The 17,385-nt window shown below is 31.3% G+C and overlaps 1 pseudogene; it reads left to right on the top strand.

Moving 5' to 3' along the window:
• Positions 1-17,385, top strand: part of LOC134684333 (uncharacterized) — a 285,814-nt pseudogene that overhangs the window by 119,883 nt on the left and 148,546 nt on the right.

Genomic DNA, 17,385 nt, shown 5'->3' with positions numbered 1-17,385 from the left:
GAAATTTTAATTGAGATTAGTTTTGGAATAAGGGAAAGGGGGATGTGATTAAAAAAATTGGGTTCAATTTTCTCATTTGAAATTTCATAAATAAAAAGAAAATTTCTTCAAACATTTTTTTGAGAGGATTAATATTCAACAGCATAGTGAATTGCTCTAAGAGAAAACAAAAAAATTGAGTTCATTAGAACACATTCATTCTGTGTCAGAAACCTATGCTGTGTCAACTATTTAATCACAATCCAAATTTAGAGCTGAATCCAGCTTGAATGTTGTGTCCATACTTGCCCCAACCGTTCAGGGTTCAACATCTGCGGTCGTATAAAGCTACGCCCTGGGGAGCATCTGGTTCAAAATTGCAATAATTTATCTTATCTTTTACCATTCTTCAAACACAGCAAACGAATAAATCATTTTCCAATTCACATTACCCTTTCCGCTATATGTTTTGTTGGTATTTGTGTTGTTAGGTTGCTGTCTTCTTGATATATACCCCAAATATTGTTTTAAGAAACAGTTTTAATGCCAAATATACAGAAATAAATTTTATTAGTAATCATGACAAGAGAAATCTCATTGTTTCTAGTACTGTAGAAATAATTTTATGTAGGAGAGCTGAAATAGGTCCAATGTATCCAAGAATGAAAGATTATTTAAAGAAGACTGAAAATACACATTAAAAAGAATCAAATCAATAGCATCAAGTGAATGGACAAGTTAACAAGAATTACCTTGATTCCTGGTTTAGACAGACACAATGAAAATTGATCATCTTAAAATAAAAAAAGTTTACAGAATAAGTTTACCTTCAATTCATAAAAAAAGAATTCCAATCAAGCTGGTGCTAGGGGCCGTCTTCAACTTCCAGTGAGGTGAGAGTTTTTGTGCTCTGTTTTAAGGAAATAATTGTGACTTTGATATGAAGAACTGCAATAAAAGCACTGTTCCTTTGCTTTTTGTGTTTTTTTGGGCTGTTTTTTTAAACCGTATTAATTTTCCTTATGTTTTACAGATTTATTCTGCATGATCTATATGCTGAGGACCAGTATCTGTTGTCCTTGACCTTAAGTTTATGTTGGGAATCTCATGGCAACTGTCAGGATCATCACATATTTAGGAATGCCCGTCTCCCAAAACCAACCTGTAACTGGAATATGGACTTCAAGATTCCAGGTAAGTCTAATATTACACAGTATAATTATCCATTTGAGTTTTATCAGTTATCTTGTGGTTGTTAACAGAGTAGAAGGAAAAGATTTCAGAAGGAACACAAGGTTTCTGAACAACTTTAGCAAAATTTTATTCCATTTAGAACCAAAAAAATTGTGGTTTCTTTCAACCATCTCATTTAAAGTGAAGTGGTAGGTCAGTCTATTTCATAGTATGAAATGTTTAAAGTTGAACATTTTTAGGCTTTCAAATAATTAATGGCTTACTGTTGGATGATGGGGTTTAAGGATACTTATTATACACTTGGAACAAATTTCCAATTGAAGAAATTTAACTATTTTGTTTATTGTGTGTTTTTATTGTAGGATTTTCCATGAAGACATTTATGACATCAGAAGGACTAACTACCTTAACTGATCCTGTAATATCACAGCTGTCAGAAGATTTAGGACTGTCTACTTATCTCAACTCACCTACATGTGATAGATCTGTTTTACCATATAAACCAAAAGTCAATGGCTGGAACAATGGTATGCTGTAAAAAGAGAAAAGAAAAATTGCATTTGAATCAGTTGAATGAAAATCATAAAGTTCAACATAAATTTATATATAGAGTGACAAATTATTCTAAAAAGACTTATTTACTTTCCTTTCCTTTTGATATTCATAATTTTTTTTTAAAATAAAGTTGAAAGCAATTAATCAAACATAATGTTCCATTAATCTTAGTCTAAGTTATAATTAAAAAATGATAACCAAATTGATTGTCAGAGCTGCACACCAAAAAATAATGGGTAGATATTCAAACAGAGAAAAACTAGAACGAATAACACATGTTTTTGTTGGACGATTGAATACTTTTCTGGGCCTATTTCTTTAGTTTTCTACAGGAAAAAGTACTGTATAAGTGTGCTTTTTTCTATATAACTGTTTACTGTTGTTAATCCCAATTTAAATATGATTTTCTTATTGAAGAATGTAAGACACCAGTTCCCTCCCTTGAAGATATTTCTTCCCATGCTGCATGCCACATTCCAGACAGATGTACAGCTATAGACTGCTGTATCACATTACCAAGCTTTAAGCGTAACGTCAATGTATTCGTTGATCTAGACCCCTGTGAATACAGACTCAGTATTGCTATAGAAAAAGTCCATCTTAATTTGTCTTTGGTGGATTACAAGTGGGGATCATTCCAGCAATTCTCTCTACTTGGTGTTATCAATTTAAAGTAAGTAAAGTATAATTTGATACAGCAACATTTTGAATACACTTTATCACTAATTGTCCATTATAACACTTCATAAATGATACTGTACAAATTTATTCTTAAAGTCCTAAGAAACCTCAAATTAAAAAAAAAATGCATATGTTTTTTTATAACTCGATGGATAGCTTTCATTATAAAACTTATGTACATATCAAGGATCCGGAAATTTTTTCACCTAATTTCGTTCATTTTCAAACAACTTAAAAGTTGATGCCCCTTTTCAAAAGATGATTGCCAAAATCACATTACTGCACGAGACTCATTATTAGTATGCTCATACTCGATGGTCATGTTCGTAGCATCAACAAACTTGTTTCACTGTTGCATCGCATTTACTGCATGATTTGTCCTACCAGTTTCCAAAAATGGATCAAGGGCAATTAAGGGAAGGCAACAGTTTAAAAATAAAATGATTTTAATGACTCAAAACGATAATATTCTCAGTTATTGCTTACGTTTCTTTCGATTCTAAAGTCAAAATGCAAACCGGATGTACTGCGACAATACTAATATGAACAATTCCGGACTCATTTCCAGGATTAGTTTTGTTTATCCAAATCACAGGAAATCATCGGCTTTTTAATATTTTACCTTTCATAGTGTAAGAATATTAATTAGAATAGTTGCACTAGCTTTATTTAGGATGAAATTATTTTAAATTTACGATTAATTGTCTAAATCTGTGGAAGAGAATTTCAAGCATGCGTATTACATAGTAAACAAAGCACGTGTGTCAGAAGTTTTAATTTGATTTTAAATCATAATTGACAATTGTCTGACCTGTTGAGTAATTAAATAATGAAGCCAGTTCGTATGGAATTTTTATTTCTTTATAATAATAGTTTGAAGCTTGTGATTAATTGCCAGGTGTGAATTAAAAACACAGGTAAAGAGATTAGCAATCATTAGCCAATAGCTCCCCGGAGGCATTATTAATATAGTTATTAGGAGGGCCCTCAGGATTATAACACTTTATTGGAGTGGCAGTTTAATTGCAGGAAGTCGATAACAAAACTAAAATATGTTCAAAATGGCAATTTTGAAAGTCGTTCTCAACAAAATGACCGAAATTATTAATGTTGAAAAATAAAATTTGACCTAAATCCCAATTAAAAGTTTAGGACATTATAGTTTCAGTTTAGGACATGACTGGCAAATATGACCTTTTCCGCACCCTTGGTACATATACCTTTATTGAAGAAAATTCTTTAATTTGTTCATACTTAGACGAAGTTTACTTTAATTCCAGGAAGCAATTGCCTGACATATTTTCCGTACGGAAAGTGACCTCAGTGTGACCCATCTCGTAAGAATCCATCTCGTAAAAATCCGGTGATCGCAGTACGCATGGATGTCCTTAAAATAAACTATTATCTGATTGTACATGTTAAACATGTGCTCAATATCCATGCTTTTTTGCTGATTGTTGACAAACAGGTGACAATTGTTAAACTTCGGCTTCAAACCACGAACTTTAATTACCTGCCATATTTTCACAACACTGACCGATTGAAAAAAAAAATTACTATTATACGAAATTTATGTGAAAAAAATGATAAATCGTGCACAGAAGACTAAGTTTATGATGTTTGTATGCATTGGTTCAAGAATTGGAATGACATTATTTTTCACCGGACACTAGTTTCATATGACTTTAAGCCATAGTCATATTTAAAATATAATTGATACTAGATGACATTTATTTTAGCTTTACCATAGATGATTTGGCCAGTGATGATGTATTTGTTTTTAATATGAATGTGTCCATATGTCTAGAATCGTCAGGTCCTTGTGAGCTACATCTTCATCTCTTCAAGTCAACTAAACTACCAAAGCAGACTTGTAACTGGAACACAGATTATAAAATTCAAGGTAATTAAATTACAGGATTAATGGTGATTTGAAAGTAAACAGTTAATTTGATGTTGTATTGTTTCATGATAACTTGAAAGTGGAAATGATATTTTTGACAGATAAGATGACTTTTTGTGGTTATCAGTAAATAAGGTATATAACATGACATTGTTGTTGATTTTGAAGCACAGTACATTTCAATTTAACAATGAATTATTGATTAAGACTCAGTGTTTTCATTAAATATTATATAATTGTTTGTTTGTCTATTCAAATATGTGAATCAAATATGTGCAAAATTTGAATTGGCAAATGTAATCATAAGGTATAAGTTATTTAGAACTATTTGTCTGTTTATCATCTTGATTGAAACAACAAACTCTTTTTATGTCACGAAAAAAAGCATGACATAGCAATCCTAGATTCCATCATTGGCATTGCCGGCATCAACATTTAGCTTTAGTTTATAATTATTTTTTTTTTACATCAATAATATTATCAAACCTGACATATTTTCTTCATCAGATTTTTCATTGAGGTCATACTTGACTGATCTGGGTCTCAGTCCGTCATTGAAGAAATTGGAGTCCCATACAACGTCAGAATTACTTCACGATCTCGGTATTGCTCCATTCCTTCTGGGTGACCAGTGTGACAGAGGAAATCTACCATACTTCCCCAACAAAGATGGTTGGAATAAAGGTAATTATGAAATGTATAAAATGAAATGTTGACTCATTTATAAACTGGGTGACCAATATGATAAAGTTGTCTTTTGTATTAGTTACATTTTTAACTGTGTGACCAATGTGATATGACCGTCTAAATGATAAACCTTGCATATGAGGATAATTGGGATAAAACTATTGTTTGCCGACATGTGTACAATTTACATTAAGGAAGTTAATTCAATATCATAAAAGGTCATGAAAAAATAAGTTTATTTGTAAGAGTTTATGAATGTGACAATGACATTAGTTTAGCTAACCTGTACACAGTGATGGATTATTAAGGTGGTTCCTAACACTTTCACTAAAATTAATTTGGCTCGTTTAATTTTAATAAAATTTTTACAAAGTATTTACTTTGACCCTTTAACAAAAATATAAAAATTTCAAAAATTTTGATCCAACAGTTTTGTCAGAAAAAAATATACTGGTTATATAGCAGTTTGACAAGCACCAATTTTTATGCCCCACCTACAATATTAGAGGGGCATTATGTTTTCTGGTCTGTGCCTCCGTTCGTCCGTTCATCTGTTCGTCTGTTCGTTTGTCCCGCTTAAGTTTTTGGTCGAGGTAGTTTTTGATGAAGTTGAAGTTCAATCAATTTGAAACTTAGTACACATGTTCCCTATGATATGATCTTTCTAATTTTAATGTAAAATTAAAGTATTGACCCCAATTTCATGGTCAACTGAACAAAGAAAAAGATAGTGTGAAGCTCAGGTTAAAGTTTTTGGTCAAGGTAGTTTTTGATGAAGTTGAAGTCCAATCAACTTGAAACTTTGTACACATGTTAACTATGATATGATCTTTCTAATCTTAATGCCAAATTAAAGTATTGACCCCAATTTCACGGTCCAGTGGACATGTAAAATGATAGTGGAGTGGGGCCTCCCTGTACTATGGACACATTCTTGTTATCATTAAGAAGCTTAATATTCCTTTTATAACACAACGTAATTAAAACATTTAGCTGACTTTACAGAGGTATTGCCCTGTAGTGTTAGGTACCCCCTGAAATTACAAAAAAATATTTAGCAAATCATTGATATAATCAATTGAAAGATATCTTTTGTTTTTTAGGATGTCCCAAGCCAGTTTCACTGAGCCCACTTCCTAACAACACATTCTGTCATCTGTATGACTATTGTACTGGTGTCACATGTTGTTCAGGCGTAGAATTGATTGGTAGAACCATTAAAACATATGTCAGTCTGGATCCCTGTAACAGAAAGATGAGCATAGGGATAGAGAAATTGAGTGTTAATACCAGTCTGTTTGAATATCACTTTGGTTCAATAGAACGGGTCAAACTTCATGGAGTTGTCCACTTAGAGTGAGTTTTTAGTTATAAGCTTATTTTGTGATTTTAAATTGGGGAGTTCACAGATAATAAAAATAAAGTAAAGTTAACCTTGAAGGGTGTCTCAATCAAAATCTCTTTAAAATCATTTATACTTCCAATATAACTATCTCATGATTGTGAAATGATAACCATTCAAATGGAATTAACACCTATTTCTGATCATCCTTCTTATACCAAAATTAAAAGAACAAAATTCCCTCATGTGGTGACAGTGATTTGAAGGGATGAAATCTATTTGGTATAACAATTTTCATTCACTTTAACTTTAAAATTTCTAATAAAGTGAACTTTCTGTTACTTTTTCTCTTAATTTATTTGTCAATGAGATATATACATATTCCATACTTTATACTTAATTTATTTGAAAAAGGTGTTAATATACATATTCCATTTACTTATTTTTAGTTACCAAGTAGAAGACTTGGAAAGTGAGAAGAAGTTTATGGTCAGCTTGAACCTGAGTATATGTTTTGAATCACATGGTCCTTGTGTGGTCAGTATACCAGTTCTGAAGAATGCCAGGCTACCTAAGGCTGTTTGTGACTGGAAGAGTGATTTCATAGATCCTAGTAAGACTACTCATTACTTTTTATGCCCCAACTACGATAGTAGAGGGGCATTATGTTTTCTGGTCTGTGCCTCCGTTCGTCTGTCTGTGCGTCTGTGCGTAAGGTGGCTTCAGGTTAAAGTTTTTGGTCAAGGTAGTTTTAAAAGAAGTTGAAGTCCAATCAACTTGAAACTTAGTACACATGTTCCCCATGATATGATCTTTCTAATTTTAATGCCAAATTATAGTTTTGACCCCAATTTTATGGTCCGCTGAACATAGAAAATGATAGTGTGAAGTTCAGGTTAAAGTTTTTGGTCAAGGTAGTTTTTGATGAAGTTAAAGTCCAATCAACTTGAAACTTAGTACACATGTTTCCTATGATATGATCTTTCTAATTTTAATTCAAAATTAAAGTTTTGACCCTAATTTCATGGTCTACTGAACATAGAAAATGATAGTGCGAGTGGGGCATCTGTGTACTATGGACACATTCTTGTTTAAAATTATTATACCAATACTTTAAAGTTTGGGTTTCATTACTTCACTATTTCCCTCTGTTGGTCCGTTTGACTATGCATATATGTTTTTCCTAAAGTTTTCATCACACTTTTCTAAAGTAATTATGAAGATAATGAATTTATACTTAGTCTGCAGCCTTAACAGTGATGAGTTAAAAAGTGTATGCACATATTGAAACAGCTTGACACCTTCCTTTTTTCCAATAATTTAATTTAAATGTATGGTTATGTTGAGTGCAGCAGCAAATGCATTCTTGTTGCAATCGCCTTGTATTGGTTGTTAGTTCAAAGATTTTAAATTTATGAAGTATACAGAGTAAAAGATATGATATATCTTTATATATATATATATATATATAGGAAGATGTGGTATGAGTGCCAATGAAACAACTCCCCATCCAAGTCACATTTTTATAAAGTTAACCATTATAGGTCAAGCTACCGTCTTCAACAAGGAGCCTTGGCTCACACATTACAGCAAGCTATTAACTGAAAACACAGCAAATCAACAAAAGAAATATAAAATATATTTCAAATCATTTGATCTAGATTACATATATCAGAAATACATGCAAATCATAAGAACACTTAATGCTTGCAAAATAACTATATCCATGACATTGTTTTCTTTGTAGATTTTTCCTTTGAAAGATTCCTAAGTGAAAAAAGATTAGCACCAGATCATCACCTGAACACAAATGAGATGAGAAGTTTGATGGACAAATTAAGGATTACAGAGTTTTTACAGGACAGTCAGTGTGACCCGAGTCAGTCACCATTTAGTCCTAATGTGGATGGATGGAACAATGGTAAAGTATAGATGGATAACAATTGGTAGGGGGGGGGGGGGGATAAGAAAAAAACCCAGAAAACTTGAAATATAAAATAGATAAGCACCAATGTCAAAATTGAAAAACTCGACTGATACTAAATTTTCAACTTTTTAACAAATGAAAAATTACATTTAGAATAAGCTATAGGATATGATATTGTAGGTTAAGCCACATTTTTGTGCCTGTCCCAAGTCAGGAGCCTCTGGCCTTTGTTAGTCTTGTATTCTTTTAATTTTAGTTTCTTGTGTACAATTTGGAAATAAGTATGGCGTTCATTATCACTGAACTAGTATATATTTGTTTAGGGGCCAGCTGAAGGACGCCTCCGGGTGCGGGAATTTCTCGCTACATTGAAGACCTGTTGGTGACCTTCTGCTGTTGTTTTTTCTATGGTCGGGTTGTTGTCTCTTTGACACATTCCCCATTTCCATTCTCAATTTTATATTCTATCAATTCATTACTAAATTTGTTGTTCCTTGTACAATTTTGCAATGTTTTTTTTCTTTTCTCAAAAAGCACAGGTATGATCGAATTATTATGAATTATAATTTCAGATTGTAAGCTACCAATGGCAGTATTACCCAACAATACAGGCCCAGCAACATGTAACATACACAATACATGCACAGCAGTAGAATGCTGTGTTACTGCAGAACAGATTGGTAAATCATTCAGAACATTTGTGAACTTTGAACCCTGCTTGTTTAAATTAACTGTTGGTATAGAACAACTGACATTTGACCGACTTCTGTTTGATTATGAGTGGGGACAACCTGTACATGTCTGGCTGTTTGGTTTTGTCAGATTGGAGTAAGTTTATTGGGCATTTTACTGGCTTTTTTTTATGTACCTTTGAAAACTATTTACATATGTTTTAAATTTTCAGTTTAAAAATAAAAATCTGCAAATACTTTCTGATTTACTATAATGGAGTTTAATTACAATTTTTATTACAGGTTTACTATATCCGATTTAGAAACTGAAGGACAGTACTTATTAGATATGACCTTGAAAGTATGTTTTGAAGTTGAAGGACCTTGTTATGTAACTGTCAGTGTCTTTAACAAGTACAGACTACCTAAACCAGCATGTGATTGGAACACAGACTTCTTCATTAAAGGTAATAGTCTTATGTTCATAGTGTTGGTTTTGTTAAATATTTTGAGCTTTTCTCATCACTTGGCGTCCGTCATCCGTCGTTGTCGTTAGCTTTTACAAAAATCTTCTCCTCTGAAACAACTCGGCCAAAATCATCATTGGGGTATCTAGTTTAAAAATTGCGTTCAGTGACCCGGCCAACCAACCAAGATGGCCAACATGGCTAAAAATAGAACATAGGGGTCAAATGTAGATTTTGGCTTATAACTCTGAAACCAAAGCATTTAGAGCAAATCTGACATGGGGGTAAAATTGTGTATTAGGTAAAGATCTATCTGTCCTGAAATTTTCAGATGAATCGGATAACTAGTTGTTAGATTGCTGCCCCTGAATTGGTATCTTTAATGCAATTTTGCCAATTTTTGTTATAATCTTGAATATTATTATAGATAGAGATATACTGTTAAACAGCAATGATGTACAGCAAAAAAACACCAAAAAAGAAGTCAACATGACCAAATTGGTCAATTGACCCCCTAAGGAGTTATTGCCCTTATTATACTCAATTTTTAACAATTTTCATAAAATTTGTAAATTTTCACTAACATTTTCTTCTGAAACTACTGGGCCAAGTTCATTATAAATAAAGATAATGGTAAGCAGCAAGAATGTTCAGTAAAGTAAGATGTACAAACACATCACCATCACCATAACACAATTTTGTCATGAATCCATCTGTGTCCTATGTTTAATATTTACATAGACCAAGGTGAGCGACACAGGCTCTTTAGAGCCTCTAGTTTATAATTATGACTATGTTATGTTTTGTTGGATTCTCACTCAACCAGTGGAAGGAGAATTAAAGTTTTATTGCTGTTAGTCACCAAAGCTATTCTTCATGATAACTAGATTTGTGACTTAGCTTAATGTTTATGTTATGTTTTGTAGGATTCTCACTTGACCAGTGGATGAAGAATGAAAGTTTTACTGCCACACCAACCTTGGCACCATACATGACATCTAAACTTCTCTCTGATCTTAATGTAGCAGCCTATATGAAGGGTGAACAATGTAAACTGAATGGACCATTATTCACTCCACATGTGAAAGGATGGAAGAGCGGTAGGCATTCATGAAAATTATTATATAAACCCTTTTTCATTCACCATTTTCTGATCATTTTTTAAAGGCAGTGCTTTAAGGCCTGACTTTCAAGTCATGAGGTACATTTTTTCATACGCGACATCCAACAAAATCTATGTAGGGGGTCTTTTGGCCAGAAATAGATCCGTAAATGTTCAATTTTCTCCTGTCCTTTTTATGGTATGATATGGTTTTTGTTTCTTTCATTTACATTGGGAAATAAAGAAACGATCGATGTGTATTGTTCGTTTTAAAAAACTTGTTATAAATGTGTATTTTGCATTATAAGCAGTCAACCTGATTACAAACTATCATTATTTGTATTCCGTGTGGAAAGAGGTCGGGTCAATTTCGAGTGTTATCTGACATCTAAAGATTTTTAATCAGTTCAGACGTTGATATAACAATGCAAGTTTGACTAAACATGATAAATATTGCATTTTCTATAATTCAAAGCAGAATTCGGTTTATGAACGAGATACATTTTGTACCGTAAGCGTTTTCAATTTCGTTAGTTATGTATGTTGTCTACGTATTATCCTGGTTCCTGCTACTACGTTCCGGGAGTTAGCTGTTTGATATATGTGTAACATTACGATCAGTTACCAGTCGATATACGCGTGTATGTGTATATGACACAGTACGTTCTACGTTGGTGTTGGGAGAATTTTGATTAAATTCTAAATGCTCATAGAATAAGAAATATAATCTAAACTGAATTATGTACCTCCTTCTGAATAATGTATTGCAATATAAATATAAATCCCTTTTGACAAGAGAAATCTCACTTTTGTCAGAAATATGTTTTTCACTTGTGCATAGGTAATCACGTGTGGCGGCCATATTGGTTTGTTGACAAATTTTTGAAGAAGTCTCTAGAACTATGACCTAAACATTGATAGTCTTCCGAAAACGTAAACTTTATGCAATACTATTTTATCAATCATGATTATTTTCATAAATTTAAATTTTATTATTTAAAGAAATAAAATTATAACAATTACGATTTTAGATTAGAGATTTTACACAGACATGCTTTGATCTATTTATAGCCAAATTAGTTTACCTGTGTGAAAATGTAAATAATGGATATTAATTTGTTTACTTAACATTCAAGTAAAGACAAACTATGGATGGAAGATAATAATTCACATAAATATTTCAGGACATTTGATTTATTTTAAAGAATATAGGATTTAAAAACTGCAAGTTCAAACAAATTTAATCATTACATAATCAGCTGATAATTTTTTAAGCAAACATCGCAAACATCGTGGTGATGTAACTGATACAAATCACTTCATCAATCCTCCAGCCCTTTCACATATTAAGCAATAGATCTACTTATTATTGTAGAATATTCAATGAATATAGATTCATCGGGTAATCAGATATTTTTAGCTGAGTATTTTTGGGTACAAGTCAAATCGACACCTGGTCAAATCGGCACCCATAGAAAGTCAAATCGGCACCTGGTTAAATCGGCATCTTGTCAAATCGGCACCTATTTAAAGTCAATTCGGCATCCAATAATATTTGATATAATATATGGGACTGGGACTATTATGCTCATTTATTGACATAATACTTGTTGTAACATATCATATTTTTTTATGCAATTTAAAAATCATTTAAAGGACAATGCACTTTTCCTTTTTTTCACAAAGACCAACAAACAGGTTTCTTTTTGACATGTTTAAATTTTTGAACATTTAATACTTAATAAATGCATAGTTCTTGGGCTGGGAAAAGTTTCATCAAATAATAAGAATATAAAGGTGCTCATTTTTAACAGTGGGTTGTAATGTTCTTCAAATAAGGGTTACCCCTCATTTGGAGTGTTGTTCCCAACCTGTTAAAGGTCAATCTTTGTGCATAATTCAAAATTGGAAATTTCAACAAGCATCTAATATTCTTTAATACACAAATAAATAAACCCTGGTCTGCTAGCTACATGTTCATCTTTTCTACCGATTTAATAACTAGAAACATGCAAACAGACTTAAGAAAAAAGCGTGTAAGTTCATTATACAAATATGACACTTTTTCTAGACAATCCAGATCGTGCAAAATACTTTGCTAAAAATTGTAATGTTTGAAATTGTTGTTGCGCACTAAAAAAAACATGAAAACTTTCAAAAGTTGTTGGGTATCTATGTTACAAGTCTTACTATCTTTATGTCCCATTTATGGGCATTATGTTTTCTGGTCTCTCCGTTCTTCCTACTTGAGGTTAAAGTTTATGATCGAGGTATGTTTTTATGAAGTTGAAATCCAATCAACCTAAAACTTAGTACACATGTGTTCCTAATGATATGATCTTTATAATTTTACTGCCAAATTAAAGATTTTACCTAATTTTCACAGTCCACTGAACATAGAAAATGATTGTACGGATGGGAAATCCATATACTTATGACACATTCTTGTTTGAAGAATTTTTTTTACATCATAACGATAATGGAACAAAGCAGCCTGCTTTTATGGTAATTCAAGTTACCTTTTATTCACCTTCTTCCACCTCAGAGCAATCAGCTCTTTGATTTGTATCTGTTAAGAGTCGTATACTAAAATTTTTTTATATAAATAAATTTATATTGTGTAATTTAAGAACTTGTATTTTGTCAAAGGATGCATAAATGAAAGTGGTGCAATTCATTTTGCTTTGATATCACAGGCACTTGTCTCAAATTTTTTTCCCCCTATATATACCTTAATGTTAAGGTATATAGGAATTTTATTTTTTGAGACAAGTGCCTGTGTTTGATATATAGATTTGAATTACAATTGTAAATGATGTTGTAATGCATATAAAGATAAGGAGATGTGGTATATACATGATATGTAGTGGTTTTATCAAACTAAAGTGCATAACAAATGGGCATTATAAGCAGTTACAGGTACTACTGTACAATCGCCAACAATGAGAAAAACTCGTACCGTAAAGAGAATTTCATAATTTACAAGTAAGTTTTGTTTTTGCATTGCATCATTTTCTTCTATTGTCATGTTTGTCTTAATTGCAAATATGGAAAATAGTTAAAATGCTAATGAGACGACTATTATATATGACCACCAGATGTCATTGTTTTCTAAATGAAAAACTCCTTTTTCAATCATACTGGTAAATTACTTTATCATGTTTATACTGAAATATAATTTTGCTTTGAGTTAAAAAATATGGTCATCAAAAAAGTTGACATGTAACTATGCACATTTACCATTATGTTACTTGATGTTCTTGCAATACATACAGTACGGTGACTAGTCAGTCTTTGTCAACTACTTTTCATAGGAAGGGAGTCATTAAATATGTGTATATAATCAATAATTAAAAGATGTCTATTTATGTAAATAAGAAAAAAAAATCTATGTCTTAAAAAATTCATTTCGTGGCGAGGTACAGAAAATATACTGAAACAGTAGACTATGAATATAGGTGAACTAGGTACAAGAGAACTCTTAATCTTAAATACTACAAACCACCTCTGTACTATGGAAGATAATGATATACTATAGTATCTAGACTAGACATACACACAACCTGTAATTAACTGCCTTTACAGCGCTTTCGCGCTTTGATTTTTTAATGTAATACCATTTGAATAAATTTAAGATACAAATGTATACTTCACTTAGTTCAGCACTTATTTCAAAGGAAACCATTTTACATTTTATGCAAATGCTGTTCATATTTATTGTCAATGCCAAGTAATATGTTTCAAGAGATTTTTTTAAAAAGAAATGGGAACCTGTTGATTTAAAATTTCTAAAAAGAATTTCAGGGGAAAATATTAACATAGACTAGGCTTTTTCATTTGGGCAATGTGATTTTGATATTCTTGTGTTTATCATTTATGTATGTCAGTTAAAAGCTCTACAGATCTTATGTTGTATTGCTATACCGTATTCGGCCGTGTATAGTACGCATTTATGTATAGTCCGCACCCCCTTTACATCCCCTTAAAATCGAGAAAAAAAGTTTTGTAAAAAAAAAAAACAAAAAAAAAAAAAAATATTGTAAAAGTCTAGTTCACTGTAAAAATCAATTGAAAGAGAGCTATTCTCAATGTATTTTATAAAAAAAAATAATTATGTTTTATTTATTTCATAAAAAAATGAAATGGTAGAACTTTTCATCAGGTAGTTAATATTTAATAATATTATATAAGTAGTTATTAATCAAGAGATTCATTTTAAAATCAACATTTGTCTAAGTATGTCCAAGCTGATATATCATATTACAGAAATAATCTGAATATTATGGAACAAAAGAAAAAAGAGATCAAACATTTATCTAAATTAATTAGCAGTAATCAAAATTTTAAAACTATTTAATCTTATATAATCTTTTCATTGATCATGTTGTTTTATTGCCTGGGATTATAATATTTATCACCTGTCAAAACTTGACATCATTATTTAATTGCTACACACCCATACTTAATCCTTAATTACCTCTCTTGATTACCTATGCAGGATGTCACACCTTTACTTTTAATAATCAATTTTGAAAAGAAAAGTTAAAAAAGAATAAAGAATAAGAATTAAATGAAGTAAATACAATAAACGTCTCCAATATACATTGTTAATGCAGGAAAAAAGAAATTGAAAAAAAAAAAAAAAAATTTTTTTTTAATAAATTTCGAAAACCGTCTATAGTTGTGCATAGTCCGCACCCCTTGTACAAACTACATATTTAAGGAAAAAAAATGCGGACTATACATGCCAAATACGGTATGTATGCCAAAAAAGTATTTTATGCTTTATGATAGGCTACAGTTTTTTAAGCATTTTAATATCTTCAATTATCACACACAAAAACAAATGCATTCTGCTCTCGAGAAAGATCAACACAGAGATAATTTGAAATGTTTCTTTCAGAATGTCTAACAACACTAGCCGTTCCAGATCTCCCAGACAACATTGTATGCCACATATCAGATACATGTACAGATATAAACTGCTGTGTCCATATACCACTGCTCAACAAAACATTTGATACATACCTCAGACTGGATCCCTGTTATGAAACACTATCTGTGGGTATAGAGAAGATGCATAACCAGTACAAACTACTGGACTACACTTATGGTAAAACCGAGAATTTTAACCTTCTTGGACTACTGAGATCTGAGTAAGCCATGTTAAATCAACACTAACTTTGATAATATGGGGCCTCACCTTTTGGTGTGGGTACCAGTTTTCTTGAGCTTCATTTTTGTGGTTCTTTATTTCAGGGTTTTTGGTAGTCTGCATCCAAACTTTTGAAAAATTTTCATTCATTACACATGTAATTTCGTGGTACCCACAAAATCCATGAGGTACTAGTATCAAATAATAATGAATTCACAATATACAAAAGTTTACATGTATAACAATATTTTGTTATCAAGTATTTCAAGGTTATAGTCCTGATATAATGCTAATATACAGCATATGTTGTTCTTTTGCCAAAGAAATGGAGTATTTATTATTTGTTTCCTTAAATACAACATGTTTGAGTTATTTCCATATACCGTATATAGCTTGCATGACTTTTTTTATCACATTGTTGTTTTTTTTGTTTCAACAGATACAGCATGTATGACTTTAAAGATGAAGGAATGTACGTGATGAACTTGACCTTCAGTTTTTGCATGGAGAGCAGCAGTAATTGTAACATCAGAATACCAATCCTTCAAAATGTCAGATTACCCAAGAAAACTTGTACATGGACTGAGGATTATAAGGTCAAAGGTGAGATGTTTAACTTATATTTAAAAGTAGATCTAGGATATACATTAAGATAGCGTGGAAAGAAAAAGGACAAAGCATACCAGAGATAACTAAAGACACCCAGTTACTAGTTTGCTGACATTGGATAGGCATTCTATATGAATGTAGGACAGAAAGTCACAGGACAAAAAGTCACAGACAAAAAGTCACGGACAAAAAGTCACAGGACAAAAAGTCACAATTTAGTTTTTAGAATATTTTTCTTTAAGCAAGAAAAAATAATTTAAAAAATAAAAGTTTTTTTTTTTTTCTTGAAGTGTTAAACTTAAAGCAACTTTGAAATTAAAAATTATTCAATAAATATCAATAATGATCAAATAATTGTTATGAAAACAAGATGTCATCATGACATGGTACTTAAATGGCTTCATGGTGCCAAGAAATATCATTTTTGAATGATTAAAATTTACTATTTTTTTATTTAATAAAGCTTATGAACAATGTCCTACACTTCAAAATGAATAGATGTAACAAAAAGATAATATTTCAAGATCTTTCTTTTATATATTCAAACAATTGTCGAAGGATTAATTGTGACTTTTTGTCCTGTGACTTTTTGTCCTATCTAATTTGTGACTTTATGTCCTGTGACTTTTTGTCCTGTGACTTTCTGTCCGTTTACCTTCTAGATCACACACTGACAATGTTAAATGTATCAGTGTAAGGATACACAATCAATTTAATGCTACTAAATTGATACACAAAGATCATGTGTAGTCTATTTCTTTATGTTGTCTTGATTCTGTATTAGTCCACAAATTATAGAATTTAATAAAAATATAAAACTAGATTATTTCTTTAGATTTCTCCCTTGACCAATGGACCAAAGAAAGGAACCAGAAACCTGGCACAGTCCTTCCTGATTATTACTCATCAGAGCTGTTGCAACAATTAGACATAACCAACTATCTGAATACTCCAATGTGTACTAGGAAAAATAGTACTTTTGGCTGGATTAAAGGTACTGAATTCACTTGTTCAACAAAAATAAAATGTATATGTTCAAAGCAGATAAATTTGCTGTTATAAGTCTTTTTATTACTAGAAAATTAATGAAGAGAAAAGAAGTTTTTTTTTATG

The sequence above is a fragment of the Mytilus trossulus genome, chromosome 9 (assembly GCF_036588685.1).
Source record: "Mytilus trossulus isolate FHL-02 chromosome 9, PNRI_Mtr1.1.1.hap1, whole genome shotgun sequence".
Lineage (NCBI taxonomy): Eukaryota > Metazoa > Mollusca > Bivalvia > Mytilida > Mytilidae > Mytilus > Mytilus trossulus.
The sequence above is the reverse complement of the archived record's forward strand: the minus strand, read 5'-3'. Positions and strand labels throughout refer to the sequence as shown.